At 39.9% G+C, this 19182-nt stretch overlaps 1 pseudogene; it reads right to left on the reverse strand.

Annotated features, from left to right (window-relative positions):
- The window catches only part of LOC137973840 (uncharacterized), a 25523-nt pseudogene extending 13590 nt beyond the window's left edge, over positions 1 to 11933 (reverse strand).
- Positions 11934 to 19182: the final 7249 nt, after the last annotated feature.

Raw genomic sequence — 19182 nt, forward strand, 5'->3', positions numbered from 1 at the left:
GTACGCAAACAAGTATTCATGCCATAATGTCAGCGAGGTTTTGTTTGAATGTATATTCCAGATCCTAGTTGTTCAAAGAAAGTTTACTTTGAAATGACCTCAAATTCCCTGGAGTAAGCACAAATATGCATTTCACGTGAGGTTGAATAATTATAAAAATGCTCTTTGAGAATGGACTGGGACTGGATTTCAAACGCCAAACTTTGACTTATTTCTCGTGCAACGTTATTCCCTTTTTTTTAAACTTGAACTGGATCCAAATCGAATACTTACTTGGTGAGAAACCTCTTCGTCCTCCGAAAGGTGCCGGTATGGAGTGCAGCCGTAGGTAAGCACTTCATACATTACAACTCCAAAGGCCCAAACGTCGGAAGCAGTAGAGAAGCGATGATTAGTCAAGCACTCTGGTGCTTGCCATCTCACTGGAAGATCCTCATTTGTAGGCTTTCCAATATACTGGGGAATCCTTTCACTTAAAAGTGAAGTATAACCCTCATATAACAAGTTTGCTGGAAGAGTGACGGAAAAATGAATCAACGATCCTTATTTCTTATGAACAAACATGAACTCCCGGTGGATATTTTTTAGTATATGTCGAAAGCCATCTCCTTGTTGGACCTTATACTATTTTTTTTCATATCATTATTATTGTGTTACAGAAATAATTAAAGTTTAACCCCTTTAACTATTAGTAATTCCTGAACGAAACAAATGAGCTCATCAAAAATTGACTTGCTCCCAACTATGTGACTTCATAGCTCAGTTCGTAGAGCATTGCAACGGCATCGCAGAGGTCATGGGTTCCAATCCCGTCGAAGCCACCTGAATTTTTCAGATGTGTCTTTTAGATACAATTGTTTAAATTGTCCAGAGAAGTGCGAGGATGACTTCTCTCATTCGTCTATTAGCACTTAGAATATTAGTCTGAAACCTAATCATGGCATTTTCGGTATTTGATGGAATAGGACCCCCATTGGCGAGAAAATCGTCCATACCTACATACATACATACATACATACATACATACATAATTGACCTCTCCCCATAGGGGCTTTTCAGGGTCAATGAATAAACGAAACAACAGAACACAACAACTACAACTGTTAAGAATCCCAACTGGCCGGAGGCAAACCAGTTGGCTATTTACAAGTGCAGCCGAGAAGTTGAACCAGGAACTACTAGGATCAAATTCAACGAGTGTCAGAGCGGGTCTTGAACCCGGGATCTCCGGATCTCAAGGCAAGCGCCCTAACCACTGGGCCACACTGCCTCCTAACACTGCCTCCTGTCTGCCGTTAGACAGAGTAAAATCTTTTAATCTCATTCCGGTCTATGAGTCAATGGGTGAGCTTTCGAGTGGAAGTAGAAATTGGTAAACAGGAAGTGATATTCTCCCAATTGGATCATATAGGACTGGTCAAATTAAATTAATATGTGTTTTAAGGCAATACCTTGCTCTCTTTGTTCAAAAGTAAGGGGACGCAAGGAGTGCAATCCACTTAATTTGCACACAAAGTTGTCTCCCACAAGAATGTTTCCCGCGTTGACACAACGGTGCACCAGTCCCAGGGCTTCTATGTGCGAGAGGGCACGGCAAATGCCAACAAGCATCTTGAGAAGATCAACCGGCTGAACATACGGTTCCTTATCTCGGCGGAGATGAAGTAAATGCTGGAGGTTACCCCATTTTTCAAACGCAGTGATGATATGGAAGGGCATATTTATAGTGTCGAAACCAAGGAGGACAGGAAAATTCGGATGCTGAGATTCACTTAGTCGTCTCATGTTGTCAGCTTCGTTAATCAGTCGCCTTCTTGCCTCGAAATCTGGATTGTCTGCCAGAAGATGATTTTTCTTGACGTTCAAAACTTTGACGGCCACCTGGAAAAATGCATCAATCAATGTGAAATTCATAAGTATAAACGTTTTTCCAAGGGAGAGATCAGTGACCTTAACACCTTCATCTGTACTTTAGACGTGAAAATGTTTGGTAGGGTAGGAGGGGCTAGGTGTGGTTTATGCAAGTGTTAAGAAAAACAAGGGTTTCTTGATACTTAAGAGGTGCTATAATTGTTACCCTTTTCCCACACCAAACTCCCCCCCTCCCCTCTCCTCGTCTTAATCATCTCCCCCGCCCTAGCATATGTGGTACTTTTTAGTTCATACTGATACCTTCCAAAGAGGAAATATACTGAATGAACGCAGATAGAACAGAAAACTGCTCCTAAAATAGATCTGGATTGTCTGCCAGGAGATAGTTGTTGTCACTTTGATGGCCACCTAGCAACATGGTACACCGTCAATCAATGGGAAGAACTGATTTGCAAATGCCTTCCGTCAAATTAATGGCCAACGGCATGAGTTTTTTCCAAAAGAAGGATTCGTGACCTCAAAGCCTTTAAATAGACGTTTTATCTGCACTTGATATGTCAAAGCGTTTGGTAGGGTGGGAGAGGCTGGGTATGGTTTATGCAAGTGGTAAGAAAAAAAAAAGGTTTCTTGATACTTACAAGAGGCGCAATACCTTTCCCCCCTTCCCTCCTCCTCGAGTCAATCATGCCCCTCGTCCGAGCACTTTTTTATTTCATACTGAGACTTTGGAAGAGGAAGTATTAATACTGAATGAACGCAGATAGAGCAGAAAATTGCGTCTAAAATATAGACCAGTCAATACGAAGGTATAGACCGTACTCATAAATGGCGGCTAAGTAATTATTCTTTTGTCTTTATGCTAATCATCCTAACTATCCTCGAAAACACGAGCAAAATTCAAAATAATTTGTTTCAAAGTGAGGCTAGTTAGGATGATTAGCACAAAGACAAAAGAATAATTTCTTGACCGCCATTTATGAATAGGTCTATAAGCCATTGGGCAAAATACCATAATTCTCTTTGTTTGTCCACCTAAATTTTGCATAAGCATTGTTTTTGTTTTCTCTGGGGACCATTGTAAGTCCCAAGAGAAACTGGAAACAATGCTTATGCAAAATTTGGGGGAACAAACAAAGAGTATTATGGTTTTTTTTCCGAAGTGGCCTATTGTGATGCGCTTTGGAGGTAAGGTGACGCAAAAAAGCGCTACACTACTCCCTTTTAGAGTAGCAGAAGTCTTTACTTTCCTTCTTTGTGTCAAATGCTATGTGAAAAAGAATCTCAACAACAGCTTTCTTGACATAGCAATTTAGCTCCACTAGATTTACCTTTTTCCATTGAAACATTCCCGTGCAGATAAAGCACTCGGCGCTTTGGCTTACCATCGTCTTGTTTATTTCCAGGGTTTTTGTTTTGTAAATCGAGGATAGGTGTTCGATATGCCGCTCTATTGGAAGTGCTTGCGCTTCCTGCTGGTTGTGGGACAGGAAGTGGATCATCAACTTCCTGATCTCCGGATCAGAGCTAAAGAGAAGCTCTGAAGCTCTTTTCTCTACTACCACTCTGCATTCGGGCCTCTTCCGTACCTTCTTATCTATAAGAAGGCAAACTAAAGTACCAGCTGCCTCCTGCCTCATCTCTGTTGACAAAAGCAAAACAGTTCTAGTTAGCTCACTGAAAATGCGTTCTCTCTCCTTTTCATTGAACCGAAGGTGTACACGAAAACTCTCAGCTGTTGCTTCGAGAAGACATCTTAAATTCTGTTTCCTTCATCTTAGTGTAGCATCTGGTTCTATTTTTGACTGGAAGTTTACGTGTCGGAGGGTCCCCAATAGGGTTTTCGGGATCCGGGATTTGGCTTTTTTGGAGCCCGGAATTCGGGATTCTAAAGAAATATGGCCTCAGGATTCGGGATTGCATTTATAGACCGGACGCGGGATTTAGCGTTATTACGAAGCGGGTTGCGGGAAATCGTCACTTTGAAGCCCCGAGATCCTAGCTTTCTGACGGCCAATAATTTAAAATAAATGAAACTTTCGCCCTCGGCAAAGACGGAAACGACCGGAAATTTAAGTGTACGGCAGTTAGTGAGTGAGGCCTACACTGCACACTAGCGCGTGTTTAGCCTTTCAGTTTTGTAATTTGACTCTCAAGAGTATATCTTTGATTGACCGTCCTCCTTTGTAACATATGAGGGGCGGGGTTTTGTACATTTCTTTGAGCAATGGTTGTCGCTCTCTTGTTTGCCAGTCTTTCATAAGGATTTGTTTTAAGCTTGTTACTGCCGGGTGGTCAGTGGTGTAACGAAAGGCAAGATTCGTTTGCTTTCCTGTGGCTTTTGAAATCATGCACTTCTGATGGGGTCCATTGAACAACAAGATTCTCGGGCGAACTTCTTTTACGTTGGCGTGTTTTGAAATTTTGGATGAGTTCTTCAAAAGTTCTATAATATGTTCTGAGAAGTCTCAGATCCTAGCTTTTCATGAAGCCTTTTTTGACTCCTGGTATGTGAGCACGAGAAGTGCGTGTATTGAAGTGTTTCAGTAGGGTTGAAGTGCGTGCGCACATCAATGACTGGATTGCTCTTGAACTGTTCGCCTTTGTAAATATTTGTATCCAGAAATGCCTCGTTTCTATGTCTGAAATTTCAGCCTTGAATTTAATTGTGGGTTGATGTTCAATGAATGACATCATTTCGGTTTCACTGAAACTGTGATTGCGAATACTTCAATTAACGTCAATAGACCCTTCTCCAAAATGCCGGCAGTGGATTTGAATAAGTGAAAAAATGGAAAAGAGCAGAAATAGAAAGAGTACCTTTACTTTAGTAACCCTGCAAAGTTTCAGCGTATAAGGTGTTATATCAACTGACAAAATGTAAGTGGAAATTTGGCAAATTTAAAGTTTTTTTATATATGACTGGGGGTACAAGCCATACCCCCAATCATACAAACTTCTGTAAATTTCTCATTTTTCAACTTACATTTTCGTAGCTGATATTACTCCTGATATGCCGAAACTTTGCAGAGTTCCTAAAGTAAAGGTTCTCTTTCTATTTCTGGTATTAGTTTTTTACTTTAACTTATTTGAATTCTCGGCCGCCATTTTGGAGAAAGGTCTATTGGATCATGAAGGTTGGTGGAAAAGACGAACAAAGCGTATTCTAAATCAACTGTAGATGTAATAGCCTGAGTTCTATTTATCAATATTCAGGCATGGCTACGAGGCTTTGTCGTGAAATTTTACGGCTCATATCTGTTCACAAGTCTCAAGCTTAAAGAAAATTTCTAAACGAAACAATATTCAAATAATTTAACCTTAAAGCCTCGTAGCCATGTGTGACTATTGATATATCGGACGTGGAGGTTTGGACATCATACTGTGTCGTCATTACCGGGATCAGGATTGGCCGATAAAAACGTTCGGGATTTCGGGATAAAGGGAAAGTTTTGGTCGCGATGGCGGGATTGAAGAACCCTATTGGGGACCCTCATGTCATGGTCGATTTGGAACATCACACATTTTCGCTGGAGTTTCGAGATAAGACCACCGTTTGAACTATGCTTTGCCATCCGAAGCAAAACCAAATACTCATATTCTGTATCAATAGATGGCAGAGCAATTTTTACTGTATCACCTTTCGTGATATTGTTTTTTGCGATCTCGACGAGGAGTAATGATAAGGCCAAGCAAAACTGCCATTCTTCTCCACCACCTCCCTCAAGAAAAGCTTCCACAATCAGTCTGATCAGTATCATTGCTCGTCTTTCAGTATCCATTTTTGGACTAGGACGCTCACTATGGACCTATGACCAGAGAATAAACTACATCATGCCTTTGAAATCAAACAACTGTTAACAATTAACAGTTCGTGTTTCAACTATGCGTACAGAAAATGGAAGTCATTTTGTGACCGTGCTCATATGAAGAGTCGTTTCTGCTTTCTTGAGTTGTGTAGCTCTGTAAATGGGCCAATCGGGGATCATCGCTCATCCCAATCCTTCAGTTTTTGGCGGTGCACTATGACGAGAGCAATTTTGGACCGAACTTTGGATCGAGAGCGCGCTTGCATGCTTAGCACCTGTGAAGACAAATTCTTGCAGACAGTGTGAATTTTTTTTTTTTTGAAAATGTTATTCCCATATTCCGCCAAATTATAAAAACGGTGTTTTGGATTTCAGGATAAATAAAATGTTTGCTTAAAGAACCCGTTTGCATTCCTTTGAAAAGCCGTATTCTTGATCCGGAGTCCGTACCCAAAGATTCGAATAAAGAATCCTTTGCCGCTGTGCAGCAGTTAGTTACAACCCTTGACAAAAGAGCCCTAGTGGATCACGTTGCGCTGATAGTTCAGTTTTGAAATCAGTCAGGAACAGCTTGCGTCTGCTACGTATTGTTGTGTGATAATTTCTTCTTATAACGAGGCGTACTAGCTTGCCATAAGGGCTAAAAGGTACGGTATGGCATGATAACTCAGACAATGATTATCAATTTGTAAGTCTACGAACCTTTCCATGCAGATGGTACAAAATGCTGTGCAGCTCATCCCACGGTAAATTTTTCTTCTTTTTTCTCAGTATTTCAAGAAGAGTTAAATCCTTGCTCTCTTTTCTCGAATTTCCACAGAACTCTTGGCATTCCTCCAGGAAACTCTCCGTTCTTCCACCTGTTGGCAAACTATTGATAGGCTTTGAGAGACTGGAATGCGAAAATAGCATGATAATAAATTCTATGGAATAACGAAGGATATCCTTCTTTTTGTATTTTAGTTGCTTTTGATGTCTTTGTAGTTCTTCCACAATCCTTTTCAGATCGTTTTCCTGTTCTGTCACGAGCAGCTCATCTTGCAGAACTTCGGGCTTTAAGAGCAACGACAGAATGCGGCTATACACATGGAGTTTAAGAGTTCTTTCGGATTGTCCATCTCTCCTAAATACCCCTTTGTCGGAAAAAATGGACGACCTCATGATTCCTTCCAGTTCTAGTAGACTTCCATAGCCCCTTTCAAAATTATCTTTGCAGATAAGATGAAGAAGCAGTTGTAGGGAATGTCTCACGACTTGACCACCGCTAACACTGTGGCTTAGTTTGGCCAGCTGCTTTTAAACGCGTTCGTTTTTCGTGGAGCATCTACACCATGATTCTTCTAGATGTGGAAGAATTTTAATGAGAATAAATTGTTCGTGGCCTTCTTTGCACAAGTCGCCAGCCGTGTCCATCTTCTGGATGAATTTTTCTGGGTTTTTGAAGAATGCCATAATGGTCCACTGACAATCATCGCACCCTAAAATCGTTGTTTAGAATAACAAAGCTTAATTAAAAACGAAAAAAAGATGCCTCGGATTAGTGCTTTGCAGAATGCTGGTGTAGTGATAGGGGCCATTTGTCGTTAAAACTGATCTCTTTGACAGAAGAATTTAATGACTATCGCGCAAAATTTCGTCCTGGACAGTGATCTTTACACCGTTAAAAAAAGAACTAGAAATATCTTATCATGGTACCTTTCTGTGCAATAATTCCTTTGCTTGGTTTGGGATCACATTGGAAACTTCTTCCTTCCCTCTGAAGTTGGAATTGGTTATAGACGCAGTAGGATCCTGGCTGAAGACTAACGACTTGCCACGGAGTATTAGCATCTTGGGGCGGGAATTCCTCATCTTGTCTGTCCTCTCCAGACTCAGATATAGTGAGAGGATTTGATTTGTTGGCTATGTAGGGAGAATAAGGGACCATATTGGTTATTGAGGTTTTCGTGGTGAAATTAAATATTTTGTTCCTTGTGATCATGGATTTCCATATGAAATTTGCTACACAGCTTACCGCCTCCCACCAATGTGGCCCAGGGTCGATTCCGGACTCGTGGCCATATGTGAGTTACGTTTGTCGAGGTTTTTCTCCGGGTTCTCCGGTTTTCCCTCTCCTCAAAAACCAACATTTCCCATTCCAATTTCACTTTCGAGAGAGTGGAGCTTCCTTGGTAAATATCATTAATTAAGTCCATGAAATTCGATATCATTAATTAATTAATGAAAGTCCATAAAACTCCATTTGTCTGAACCAAAACTGCTGTGAGGAACAACGATAACTGGAGAAATAGTTGTTTTTGGGAATGGACGGCAAAGAAGTGTGTTTAAATGTAAAACTCGCTTACTTGGCAAGCAAAGTCACACGATTGCGCCGCCAAAAATGATTAATTTTAGCACCCTTAGTAAGTTTCAGCACTGAACGCAACAGAAAAAAAATGTGTGTATTTAAAGTGCGGGTTAAAGGCATAGTGAATTACTTTGGTTTATGATTACTTCACTCAGTGATTGGTTCAAAGTTCTCGCGGCATTTTTTCAACCAATCGGAAATGAAACCCAAACCAATCGTGGCTTGCGTGTGCAAATTTTCCCGCGCTTTGTGTGGGCTACTTGTAATTACTTCGAGTTTTGATTGGTTTACTGGATTGTCTCCGACCTTTTTGATTAGCCATAGTAATAACTTTGGTTTTGGTTTTACGACACTCAATTGAGAACTGCTCTAAGCCACGCTGGGTATTTCCCAATCAGACAGCGACGCGTCGTATTGTCGGCCATTATATATGTTTACAAATGTTTCGATTTCCTGTCGGAATGGTTGGTCTCCATCTTGCCGGCCTACTTTCCTTTGAAAAGTTCAATTACATACCTGAAGTGGTGGTGCACTCCGATGAAACTATGGAATCCAATGTCTCTATTGAACCTGAAAATCAAAGGAGTCGAGATTTTTAAAGTATGACTACGCCTATTAACGGTTAAAAATTTGACACTGGATATCAGGAAGTTTCAGGAACGTTGACGGCCACGTCAATAGGAATACCACAAAACAAGAGTATAATTGGTTAAAAGAGAAAAAGTCGTGCTGCACGTGTGGCACGCATTTCAAATCATTTTTGTGCAGTACTCTGGACCATAGCCACCACATTATATTTGTTTTACAGGATACTCCTCCCGAATTGTACGACGCGAATGAGTTGGCCGTATGTATTCACGAAAGATTATGGTAACGCAAAGTGATATTCTGAGGTGACGTTTTCGTCGGCGACGTACGCCGTCCTAGATTTTAAAGTCTCTATTCTAGGATCTCCGGTTTGTTTCAGGAAGCAATCGACCATTGCCCCAAGCAATCCTATACCATTCCAACGGGAAAAAAGCACAAACGGCGTTGATAGACATCGTAGGCGTTTTGCAGAGGAATGACTCGTGGCTGTCATTTTATGCGCTAAACTTTCAGTGGATCAAAAAGTAACAGAAAGTAACCGCATGAAAGGTAATTTCATTCCCCTTAGGCTCACGGAAATCAACGGTTTCTCATGCATGAACGTTTCCCCCGTGATTTTTCTAGTTTCGATATCTTCGTGATGTTTCATGTTTCAACTCGTGTGTAAGAATGCTGCTCGCTAATTTTCGCAATTCTCCCTTTTTGTAGGCACTTGCGCAAACTTAAATATTGGGAGCCCTAGAACAAGAATTGAATTGAATGCCTTTCTCTCTGGTAGAATTTTCCTTATAAAAGAGTCGAATAAGAGGATTTGTATATTTTGTTATAAGTCTGTGGTTGATACTGATAGTGTTATACCTTATCTCGGGCAGACCTTAAGACATATATTTCACTTCAAATGTTAATTTCGCTGGAGTTTTCGAAAGTGAGCAGTAAGTGTTTGTTCACTACGTTCACTATCACTGGCATGTATTGATGATATTTCCTTATTCTTAAACAGCTCAGTTTATAGGCCTTATTAATGGATGAATGAGGCCACAGAAAAAACAATGTCTAAACATCTGTCTATGCTAAGCTTCCAAAACACTGGGGACGAAGGACTTCGCAAACGGGCCATGCACCCGAGGGATTACATTGGCTGACTTTAGTGCTTAAACAACTTCCTCGTAATCAAAGATCAGCTAAATTCCACCACAACCCGCCGCCAGTCACATTACGTTTCAATATTCGTCCAAGCAAGCATGCACATTACTCAGAAAATGAACAGTCGTACTTACCAGTTGGCAAAGCCATGTCAACCCCTGTAGCCACAAAGGAACAGGCTTATTTAACTAGAGGTAGTTTTTCCAACCTTTATTAAATCTATTTCACTTTTACGGGAAAACCTCTCTGAATTAATATTGCCTTGGTGGATGTGATCTCATACCAGGAATTTGATCTCGAATTGATGATGTAAACTAGCGCTTGTAAGTTTAAATAAGTGCTGTTTTTCTAGTTATAAGCTGCTTGTCTTTGGCTCAATGTGCTTCATTTCGTATTGCAATGCAGCGCATTGCACACATCGCATGTACAGGTAGTTTTCAAGCTTTATTAAATCTATCTCACTTTATTAATCAAAAAGATAAACGCTAAAAGGTTCGCACAACGTTTCGACATCGTCGAGATGTCATTTTCAAGTGAAAGAATAAATTATAAGCCGCATATAACTACAAAAATTGTTGAATAAATTAAATCAGGAAATGGTTCAGTGACGGTTAAGTGACAGTCACGATTGTTCTACCGAGTCACTTTGTGTGTTTTTGATGGAGATTTTTCTTTGATGAACATCATCTCATATATGAGACAGTCAAACTTTCTGTCGTATTTGAATACGAAGACGCGCTATTATAGGCGTGGTGCCTTAGTCAGATACGGATGATTCATTTTTTCAATCTCGTTTGGTGCGAGGCTTACACCAACGTACTAGCCCAAGTTTAGCCGCACACAGAGTTCTGTGTTAATTTGTACGCTATAACGCTCCTTATGGCAATTTGTCAATAAAATGTCATGAGATGTTATCCATCGTTCTTGTTTTTTAATCTCCATCCCATTTTCATTTGTGCCTCTATGAATTCGAACAAAAGCGGAGCGTGAAGCAATTCCTTATATAGTGCGTCTTCGTGTTTAATACGTGGACAATAAGCAGTTTCACTTTCGATTTTGCGATTTATTTTAACGTAGCAAAAATCTCCCAAAATATTTGTCGCTGATCGTAACTTTTTATATTCTATATTCACGGTTCAAAATTAATGTTGTTTTCATGTCGTAAATATTTTATTCTCGATCGACAGTCCCGGAAACTTCCTTCTGCTCTTTCTAAACACTGTGTATCAATAGTTATTTACTTTTGAATCAATATTTGTTTTGCATAAAGCAAGCTAACAAAATCTGTACCTTGCTGAGTTTGCATTTGTTAGCGTTAATCGTATTTTCGGTCCGATGCTTCTGTTTTGTGAGGGGTATGTTGTTTTGGTCTCCCATCCAGATACTAACCCCGGCGGAGAGGAATTAAATGCAGTGAACTTTAGTATTACAAAACTCTCAGATGCTCAGAGGGCACACTTAAACTTGTAGTGAAGAGAAGTTGTGAGGGAACTTGAGAATTATCAACATGTCAGCCCAGAAGCCAATGTTTCTCGCCTCTCTTTTATTTGTTATTCTTCAGATACTGGAATGCTGTACTTCAATACCACCCAATTCAGTGCCTTCTGATTTTCTGTAATACGTACCACAGGCAACCCAGTGTATGCTTCACGGAAGCATCTCGTTCTTAAACAGCTCAGTCTATAGAACCTTATTAATTAATGAGGCCAGTTAAATGTGAAAAGGCTTCTATAATAATAGGAAGCTGTCAGGTGTCCAAGAATAAGTCCTGTTCCTCAACGAGAACACGGAAATAATTGTTGATCATAATATTGAAATGTATTCGAGAATTGCTAAACATCTGTCTATCCTAAGCTTCCAAAACACTGGGGACGAAGGACTTCGCAAACGGGCCATGCACCCGAGAACTAGGAGATTACATTGGCTGACTTTAGTGCTTAAACAACTTCCTCGTAATCAAAGATCAGCTAAATTCCACCACTTTCATAATAAACAACCCTCCGCCAGTCACATTACGTTTTAATATTCGTCCAAGCAAGCATGAATATTACTCAGAAAATGAACAGTCGTACTTACCATATCTTTGCAAAGCCATGTTAACCCCTGTAGCCACAAAGCAACAGGCTTATTTAACTAGAGGTAGTTTTTCAACCTTTATTAAATCTATTTCACTTTTCCGGGAAACCCCTCAATATTGCCTTGGTGGATGTGATCTCATATCAGGAAATTGATCTCGAATTGATCACGCAAACCAGTGCTTGTAAGTTTAAAGAAGTGCTGTTTTTCTAGTTATAAGCTGCTTGTCGTTGGCTCAATTTGGTTCATTTCGTATTGCAATGCAGCGCATTGCACACATTGCATGTACAGGTAGTTTTCAAGCTTTATTAAATCTAATCAAAAAGATAAACGCTAAAAGGTTCGTACAACGTTTCGACATCGTCGAGATGTCATTGTCAAGTGAAAGAATAAATTAGAGCCGCATATAAGTACAAAAATTGTTGAATAAATTAAATCAAGAAATGGTTCAGTGACGGTTAAGTGACAGTCACGATTGTTCTACCGAGTCAGCTTGTGTTTTGAGTGATGGAGATTTTTCTTTGATGAACATCATCTCATATATGAGACAGTCAAACTTTATATCGCATTTTTTCAGAATTGTAAAGCATTGATCTGGGATTTTCTTTTGTAAACCATGTTCTTCCCATCGATGTTTGCCAATCGCAGAATATTGATGTTCTTTTTTTACGAAGTCCGCATCGCACGAACCTCATTTATAATAATATATAACAAGTTGTTGGTTGACCAAAGGCGGTTTTTTTTCCTTGGATCTTGAGAACATTTTCCAGTGTTTGGCTAGTGAAGACTGGTTGCAAATGCGCAGTTAATTTCTTGTTGAGATGGCAAAGTTGGTGTTTAACAGAATCAGCAGATTTTTGGTCGATAAATGGCAACACTATTCTGATCGAGCTATCTTGAACATCACGAGTGGTGGTAGAACCATTGCTACAAGATTTTTGGAAATTTTTAATGGTATTTTCTATAAGCTCAGTTGGGTATTGTTGGGTATTGGCCTCTATTGTGGTTCGGGTCATCAACTACTGTTTGCAAGGTCAATTACAAAGAAAAACAGGAAGAGGATCGCGGTACTCTCCCTTGTCGTTGCATGAAGGAAGCTTTGTGCAAAAGATGTTTCCCCTTTAGTTCAGAATAAAACAATTCCACTGGAGAGGACCATAATTGATTCTGATTGCGTAATAAATTAGTAGAGTTTTTAAGCTCATACATTTAAACGGTTTCAACATTCGTTCAACAAAAGTTGAACGGAAGTTGGACAAATGTTGAAAGCAAAAACAAATTTTTCCGGCTGCCGGGTTCGATTATTGCACCAAGAATTGAGCCTACACTTTGATGCGCGGAACCAAGAACAAGAAACCAGTCTGAGACCCTCTCGTCCTGATTTTGGCCTAATACGGCTGGAAATGTTGGATGAAGTGTTCAACTGAACGACTTCAGCTCCATCCAAATTTTCTAGGCAAAAGACATGTGGAATCGATGTTAAATGAAATTTAAAAGACAGTCGGTCTTCAACATTTTTTACCCTTTGAACGCACCCAACAATAGACCATTTGCGAATTCTCACGACTGGACTGGATCTAGCATGAAATGGAGGGTAATGCGGGCAAATCTTTTTAAATGCAAATTAATTTAATCGGATTAGCTTCTATTTCATGCTAGATCCAGTCCAACCGTTAGAATACGAAACTAGCCTATTGCCCGGGTTAAGAATGAAGGTTAAAGCAAATATCGAAACCGTTTAAATGAGACTTAATACAACTGATGAAACACTTTACCCAAATGTATAAGAGATTGAAGTAATATGATTACTGTAACAAACTGTAAGTAACAAAACTGATTACATAACTGGCACCGGTGGCTCAGTTGGTTGAAGGCCGGGCTCCCAAGCGGGAGGTCGCGAGTACGATTCCGGTCGGACTAACTCTCAGGGTCTTAAAATAAAGTGCTGCGTTTGTAATTACATCCGCAAATGGTTAGATTTTCAACTATTCTCGGATAAGGACTATAGACCGAAGGCCCCGTCTCACAACCTTTTTCCTGTTAAACTACACTGTAGGACTTTAAAAAAAAAATAGCCCTCAAAGTGTATTTGAATACGAAGACGCGCTATTATAGGCGTGGTGCCTTAGTCACATAGGGATGATTCATTTTTTCAATCTCGTTTGGTGCGAGGCTTACACCAACGTAGTAGCCCAAGTTTAGCCGCACACAGAGTTCTGTGTTAATTTGTGCGCTATAACGCTCCTTATGGCAATTTGTCAATAAAATGTCATGAGATGTTATCCATCGTTCTTGTTTTTTAATCTCCATCCCATTTTCTGGCACTGGAAATGTCTTTTCACGGTTCCGTCTGTTTGTTGCTGCCTGTTGATCTTTTGGATAATCATTTGTGCTTCTAAGAATTCGAACAAAAGCGGAGCGTGAAGCAACTCCCTGTATAGTGCGTCTTCGTGTTTAATACGTGGACAATAAGCAGTTTCACTTTCGATTTTGCGATTTATTTTAACGTAGCAAAAATCTCCCAAAATGTTTGTCGCTGATCGTAACTTTTTATATTCTATATTCACGGTTCAAAATTAATGTTGTTTTCATGTCGTAAATATTTTATTCTCGATCGACAGTCCCGGAAACTTCCTTCTGCTCTTTCTAAACACTGTGTATCAATAGTTATTTACTTTTGAATCAATATTTGTTTTGCATAAAGCAAGCTAACAAAATCTGTACCTTGCTGAGTTTGCATTTGTTAGCGTTAATCGTATTTTCGGTCCGATGCTTCTGTTTTGTGAGGGGTATGTTGTTTTGGTCTCCCATCCAGATACTAACCCCGGCGGAGAGGAATTAAATGCAGTGAACTTTAGTATTACAAAACTCTCAGATGCTCAGAGGGCACACTTAAACTTGTAGTGAAGAGAAGTTGTGAGGGAACTTGAAAATTATCAACATGTCAGCCCAGAAGCCAATGTTTCTCGCCTCTCTTTTATTTGTTATTCTTCAGATACTGGAATGCTGTACTTCAATACCACCCAATTCAGTGCCTTCTGATTTTCTGTAATACGTACCACAGGCAACCCAGTGTATGCTTCACGGAAGCATCTCGTTCTTAAACAGCTCAGTTTATAGAACCTTATTAATTAATGAGGCCAGTTAAATGTGAAAAGGGTTCTATAATAATAGAAAGCTGTCAGGTGTCCAAGAGTAAGTCCTGTCCCTCAAAGAGAACACGGAAATAATTGTTGATCATAATATTGAAATGTATTCTAGAATCGCTAAACATCTATCTATCCTAAGCTTCCAAAACACTGGGGACGAAGGACTTTGCAAACGGACCATGCACCCGAGAGATTACATTGGCTGACTTTAGCGCTTAAACAACTTCCTCGTAATCAAAGATCAGCTAAATTCCACCACTTTCATAATAAACAACCCTCCACCAGTCACATTACGTTTCAATATTCGTCCAAGCAAGCATGCACATTACTCAGAAAATGAACAGTCGTACTCACCATTTGGCAAAGCCATGTCAACCCCTGTAGCCACAAAGGAACAGGCTTATTTAACTAGAGGTAGTTTTTCCAACCTTTATTAAATCTGTTTCACTTTAATTACGGGAAAACCCTTCTGAATTAATATTGCCTTGGTGGATGTGATCTCATAACAGGAAATTGATCTCGAATTGATGACGTAAACTAGCTCTTGTAAGTTTAAATAAGTGCTGTTTTTCTAGTTATAAGCTGCTTGTCTTTGGCTCAATTTGCTTCATTTCGTATTGCAATGCAGCGCATTGCACACATCGCATGTACAGGTAGTTTTCAAGCTTTATTAAATCTATCTCACTTTATTAATCAAAAAGATAAACGCTAAAAGGTTCGCACAACGTTTCGATATCGCCGAGATGTCATTGTCAAGTGAAAGAATAAGTTATAAGCCGCACATAAGTACAAAAATTGTTGAATAAATTAAATCAAGAAATGGTTCAGTGACGGTTAAGTGACAGTCACGATTGTTCTACCTGTCAGTTTGTGTGTTGAGTGATGGAGATTTTTCTTTGACGAACATTATCTCATATATGAGACAGTCAAACTTTGTTTCGCATTTTTTCAGAGTTGTGAAGCATTGATCTGGGATTTTGTTTTGTAAACCATGTTCTTCCCATCGATGTTTGCCAATCGCAGAATATTGATGTTCTTTTTTACGCTGGTGAAGGTGGCGCGCAGTGTGACCAACATAGTCCGCATCGCACGAACCACATTTATAATAATATATAACAAGTTGTTGGTTGACCAAAGGCGGTTTTTGTTCTTAGATCTTGAGAACATTTTCCAGTTTTTGGCTAGTGAAGACTGGTTGCAAATCCGCAGTTAATTTCTTGTTGAGATGGCAAAGTTGGTGTTTACCAGAATCAGCAGATTTTTGGTCGATAAATGGCACACTATTCTGATCGAGCTACAGTTGAACATCACGAGTGGTGGTAAAACCATTGCTAAGAGATTTTTGGAAATATTTGATGGTATTTTCTATAAGCTCACTTGGGTACTGTAGCTTTTGAAAGATAGTTTTAATTTCATTGCACTCTTTATTGAACAGATCAATAGTCGAGGAGAGGCTGTGGGCTCTCTGTATCATTGTTACTAACAACGATTTCTTGTATCGGTTGTCTTGATGGCTTTGATAATGTAGAAGGAGTAGTATCTCACTTTAAATACGGGAAAACCCCTCTGAATTGCTTTGACGGATTTTAATGTTATACCAGGAAATTGATCTCGAATTCATGGATTAAACCAGTGCTAGTACGTTTAAATGAGTCCTGTTTTTCTAGCTATGGTAAGCTGTTTGTTTTTATGTCAGTTTGCTTGATTTCGTATTACAATGTAGCGCATTGCACACATTACAAGTAACAAGCGTGACAAATGGATATCCATGAAAATATTCTTCACATTTCGATTTTATTCGTTACCTTTCAGTAAAGACTTCTGTTTTTCATTACGGAAAGAGAATCGAATTGAAAATAACACTAATTTGATCATTTAAGCCGGGTCTCTTGATTGGTTTTGGCACAATGTTTTTAGGGATTTCGTCATATTCGATTTGGGGGTAACTAACAAAATTACCTCCTCCCTCTTAGTACTAAGCCCTTGCCCTCTCCCCTCCGTCTTCGATGCACAATACTTGCTAATGCTTCCACATGCCTATTTTACAACATCTTACAAATCATTTTGAAGTGATTTGAAATTTATCGATCTAAGTAACCAAACAGGGTAGGATTTAAGAATAAGCATCAATTTATTATTTCATTGTTTCTCCGACTGAATATGCTCACAGCCCTTCCCCGGTAAGGTCCACAGCAGGAGCTTTTGCAGAAAAATTAAGAGCACGCTGAAACAATTCTTCATGTCTGGGCATGATCACTGTATCATGAGTAATATCTTTAAACCTCTGGTTTTAAAGGAGTTGAAAAAGAGCCTTTGTTCAACTAGACACCCATACAGCGCCTTAACTTTCCCAGACCACGAGCCCTGCACTTAAATATTTGAGTTTTGGACTCCTTAGTTTGTTGTAACGGTAACTCGGTTTGAAGGTATAAGCATGATGCAACTGGAAATAGCCAGCTAGCGCCAACCATGATGATATGTTTTACTGAATTAGGTCAATTACAACTGACATAACAGTGTATCATGATTTGCTTACAAAGCAGTATTTGTTTGTGATTGTGGTTCGGGTCATCGACTACTGTTTGCGAGGTCAATTACTAAGAAAAACAGGAAGAGGATCGCGGTACTCTCCCTTCTCGTTGCATGAAAACAGGTTAGGTCCCAGTCGCTTGTCGCTTGTCGAAATTTTAAAATGTCTCGTGTCGGCGTTTTGTCAAGGGTTCACGTCGCTGTCGGAAACTGAGCGACATACATTTGTCCTTGTCGTCATTTTAATTAAATGACAAACAACGGCGCGTTACAGCTGTGGAGTGGGTGACACTTCTTGTATCCAACACGTAACATAACTGAGAAAACATTTTTTGGTAAACTGTCCTTATCAATAATGTCCCAACACTTAAATTACCTTCACATTAAAGAGGTCGAGTGGTTTACGCGTTGGACTTTTGATCTCTTGGTCGGTGGTTCGAGCTTGGTGCCTTGGTCTCTTCCTCCTATTGTTTTTGCACTCTCTTCTTCCTGGTGTGAAAATAGGTACCAATGATCACAACTGCTGTTGGGTGCGAAGGACAAACATCATCCCTTCATGTTCCTTCATTTTTCGGAGGCACTGTGGCCTAATGGTGAGATCAGTTGTTAGTACGCTGAAGTCGGGATCGAACGGTCTGGGTTCGGGCTGTGCCCGGAGCACTGCGTTGTGTTCTTGGACTTCTTGGGCAAGACACTATACTCTCATAGTGCCTCTCTCCATCCAGGAGTATACACGTAATAAAAGGTTTTACTTTACAATTTTATTCTTCGCAAGCTAGAGTTAGATAGCGTCCTGACGAGCCATTTCCATTTCAAAGAGACTTCACAAATCAAGGTCGACAGTCTCGTTCCCAGGACCTCTCAGGGCCATTGCCTATTTGTGTACGGCATGCGATACACTAACTGCCCTGCGAACCGACGATATTTGGCATATTTTCTGCTTTTCATATCCTTCTATGAGTTTTGAAGCTCGAAGAAAATCACAATACGCCAAACTGGTCCTAACTACTTCAATTCTTTGTCGCTAATTTTCGGCTTTGAAGTCGCTATCGGCATTTCTTAATAGAATGGCCGTCGTTTGTCGCTATCTCATTTGGGCGCTGTCGCTACTTTTTGGCCCATGTCGCTTGTCGGAATTTACCCTGGCAGGGCCTCTATTGTGGTTCGGGTCATCAACTACTGCTTGCAAGGTCAATTAAAAAGAAAAACAGGAAGAGGATCGCGGTACTCTCCCTTCTCGTCGCATGAAGCAAGCTTTGTGCAAAAGATGTTTCACCCTTCGTACAGAATAAAAAAATTCCATTAGAGTGGACCATAATTGATTCTGATTACATAATAAATTACTAGAGTTTTTACTATACATTTAAACGGTTTCAACATCCGTTCAACAAAAGTTGAACGGGAGTGGGAAAATGTTGAAAGCAAAAACAGATTTTTCCGGCTGCCGGGTTTGAATATTGCACCAAGAATTGAGCCGGCACTTTGATGCAAGGAACCAAGAACAAGAAACCAGTCTGAGACCCTCTCGTCTTGATTTTGGCCTAATACTGCTGCAAATGTTGACTGATGAAGTGTTCAAACGGCTTTAAGACTGTCCAAATCTTCTAGAACAAAAGACACGTGGAATCGATGTTAAATGAAAGTTGAGACAGTCCGTCTTCAACATATTTTA

This window comes from Montipora foliosa, chromosome 10 (genome assembly GCF_036669935.1).
Source record: "Montipora foliosa isolate CH-2021 chromosome 10, ASM3666993v2, whole genome shotgun sequence".
NCBI lineage: Eukaryota > Metazoa > Cnidaria > Anthozoa > Scleractinia > Acroporidae > Montipora > Montipora foliosa.